Below are 3,379 nucleotides of genomic sequence, written 5' to 3'. Positions count from 1 at the left end.
ACTACATTTAACCGGTAATTTCATTGCCAAATCCGCATTCATACAATTAGTTAAGAGAAGTCAATTTGGAGGGATGCCTAGTGAAGACCCTCATTCACATATGAAGACTTTTTGTGACTATTGTGATGCAATTTCTCAAACCGGAGTTACTCAAGACCAAATCTGATGGGTATTGTTTGCTTTTTCTTTGATCGGTACCGCAAAGCAATGGTTAAAGAGCCTAGACAAGGCTACACTTGGTATTTATTCATGGAAGAAGTTAGCACTTGCCTTCTACAAGAAATTCTATCCTCCAGAGAAGACAAATATGTTGAGAGCCCAAATCACCGGGTTCAAGCAAAGGGATGAGGAATCATTATATGAAGCATGGGAGAGATTTAAGGACACTTGTCGTTCTTGTCCACACCATGGACTGAGTGAGTGGTTCCTTGTGAAACAATTTTGGAACGGCCTATATGAAGACTCCCGCAATATTCTTAATATGGGATCCAATGGGATGTTTACCGAAGTTGATGACAATCAAACGTGGGCCAAAATCGAAGAGATGGCGGTTCATAATTCCCAATATAGTAGGCCTCGAAAGGCCATAAGAGGAGGAAAGCATGAGGTAGATTACATCACTCAATTGGGTGCTCAATTAAGTGCTCATATTGACACCATCAATTTGAAGTTTGAGAAGGCCATGACTAAGCTTGATGAAGCCTCCAAATCACCTAAACAACATGTTAATGCTATGGTGGCATCATCCTCAATCCCAAGTGGAGTATGTGAAAGTTGTGGAACCTTGGGACATGATCAAAATGAATGTAGGGGAACAAATGAAGAAGTTAATGCTTTCCAAGCATACAAGAGTGGTACCCCTTATTCCAACTACAATAATGAGAATACCAAATTCCATCCAAATCTTTCATACAAGAGTCAAAATGTCCAAAATCCCCCAACAAACATACACCCCACCTCCAATGAGAAACCAAGCTCAAAGACCCTTTTTCAACCAAACTAAGGTTACCAAAATCAAACTTCCTACAACCAACCCAATGACTAAAGCTTTGATGTTCAAAAAGCGGTTCTCTAAATGCAAAAGAACCAATAAGAATTTTTCACCCAAATGCAAAAAGATAGCCAAGCTAAGAAAATCACCATCAACAACATTCTTGCCCACACCAAAATGTTAGAGACTCAAATGACTCAATTAGCATCTTCTAGCTTTCAAAGACAAAAGGGGAAACTACCTCCTCAAGGTAATCCCCCAAGACATGAGACAGTTAGTGCCATCCATTTGAAGAGTGGTACAAGATATGAAGGACCGAAGAGGCCAATTGAAGAAGATATTGTGGATGTTAGTGACAAGCAAGGAGTTGTGGAGAACTCTAAAGAGGTAGATCCTACTTCCCATGAAGTTTCAAAGAAGAAGAATGAAGAGAAGGCTAAGGAAAAAGAGCCTATTGTGATTAGACTTCCATTCCCAAGTCGATAAGCTAAGCCTAAGCTTGATAATCAACTTGGAAAGTTCATGGAAATTGTGAAGAACTTAGAAGTCTCAATCCCATTCATGGAATTGATCAATCATGTTCCGGCCTATGCAAAGTATATGATTGACATTCTTACCAAGAAGAAATCCATCCGAAAGCTAGAGACTATTGCCTTTACCAAAGTGAGTAGTGCTATTCTTCAAGGGAGTTCCCCTCCAAAGCTCAAAGATCCGGGAAGCTTTTCTATCCCATGTACCATTGGCGACACTACAATCAACAAAGCATTATGTGACCTTGGAGCAAGTGCAAGTGTCATGCCATACTCGCTATGTAAGAGGCTAGGAATGGGAGAGCTCAAATGCACCAACTGTTGGAGTTAGTGTCCTCCACAATAGTGCGTTTACGTATTAAATCTCATTAAAGGAATATCATCAGGATATTTATTGTTTGATCCTCGTTAGTTGATTAACGTAAATCGATAACGGTTGGCTGACTAGAGTTTGACGTTATTGTCGTGAGACGGCGGTGATCAACTGACCCCTTTCGGTCACACCTAAAGGAACGAACCCCAATTGATAACTAATTAATTGTATGAGATACAATTTATTTAGTCCCTTGATTTATTGACTAATAGGTTAGTCGATTATTTTTAGAGATATTTCGAGTTGCGAACTCGAGGCGCGGTTGTTATTATTTAATTATGCGATAATTGAATAATAAATTTTTGAGACTGGTTTTAGTAAATTAATTGTTAATTCACTAAAATTGCACTAATTGATTAATGTGATTAATATTAGTACGTAAATAATATGTGTAGCGATACGCGTATATTTACGGAGTGTTTTGGACAAAACTAATCGGAAAACATTTAAACATAAAACGATGTTTAAAGTAAAATTACACGTATTTGTGCGACAATTATAAGAACCGATTTCAACCCGTAAATGGGTCATGGAATTCGTGTAATTGGAATAGTGTGTTACCTTACACACAATAATTCCACTTACACAATTTATCTTCCCATAAAACTTTTGTTCTTATCAAAACCATTTTCTATTGGACATAAAAAAGAAAGGAAAAAAGCACACTCCACCTCCTCTATAGGAGCCGCCTCCCCTCCTCCTACACTCTATTCAATTGTTCATTTTTTCTCATACTTTGAACATTTGTATGTGAAAATCATCTCTCTCTCTCTCTCTCTATCTCTCTCTCTAAAAATAATAAAAACCATTTTTACTAAGAAGTTAGTAATCAAAAATAATTACTAAGAGTGTTAGTAATATTTACATATAATCAAGGGTATTTCTAGCATAATATCTAGTTAATATTTGTTAGGAATTTGGGTGTTGTTCTTGGGTGCTACTAGAAGGAGGTCTTCTCTTTGAAGATTTGGTTAAGGTGGATCTTCCACATTTCATTAGCACAAGAACTAACTAGATAGGTGATCTAGTTTGTGCCCATATTACCATCTAAATCTATGTAAGGAAATTGTATTTCCTTAATCTTTATTTTTATGCTTTTATATTAGCTTGCATGTTACATAGATCACTAAAATAACATATTATGAGATAATTTTTTTTAATTAGAGAGTCTAAATTAGGATCTATGATATTTTAAGTGGTATCATGAGCTAGGCTTGTAATTTGCATGTTGATTTTGAGCATACTTAATAAATTATGAGATAATTTTAAAAAACTCAAAAATTGTGTTAGAAGAGGTTTTAGCACGAAAATTTTTGGGCATGAATACCTACTAATTTCAAAAGGTTTGTGGTAAAATTTGGTGATTTGTGAAATTATTTTGCTATTTTTAATGTTTTTTGTAGAAAACCGAGTCAAAAATGCCGTATTTTGGTTAAGAGTTAACTAAAAATAGTTAAATGTTGATTCGGGTCATGAAATTTTTAT

At 35.9% G+C, this 3,379-nt stretch overlaps 1 non-coding gene across 1 annotated transcript; it reads right to left on the bottom strand.

Moving 5' to 3' along the window:
• Positions 1 to 307: 307 nt before the first annotated feature.
• On the bottom strand, positions 308 to 414 carry LOC141644979 (small nucleolar RNA R71). The gene has a single exon (XR_012544577.1). It is a non-coding gene; the product is annotated as a small nucleolar RNA R71 (small nucleolar RNA).
• Between the last annotated feature and the right edge of the window lie 2,965 nt (positions 415 to 3,379).

This window comes from Silene latifolia, chromosome 2 (assembly GCF_048544455.1).
Source record: "Silene latifolia isolate original U9 population chromosome 2, ASM4854445v1, whole genome shotgun sequence".
In the NCBI taxonomy this organism is placed as follows: domain Eukaryota; kingdom Viridiplantae; phylum Streptophyta; class Magnoliopsida; order Caryophyllales; family Caryophyllaceae; genus Silene; species Silene latifolia.
Note: the sequence above shows the minus strand (reverse complement) of the source record. Positions and strands in the feature narration are given on the sequence as shown.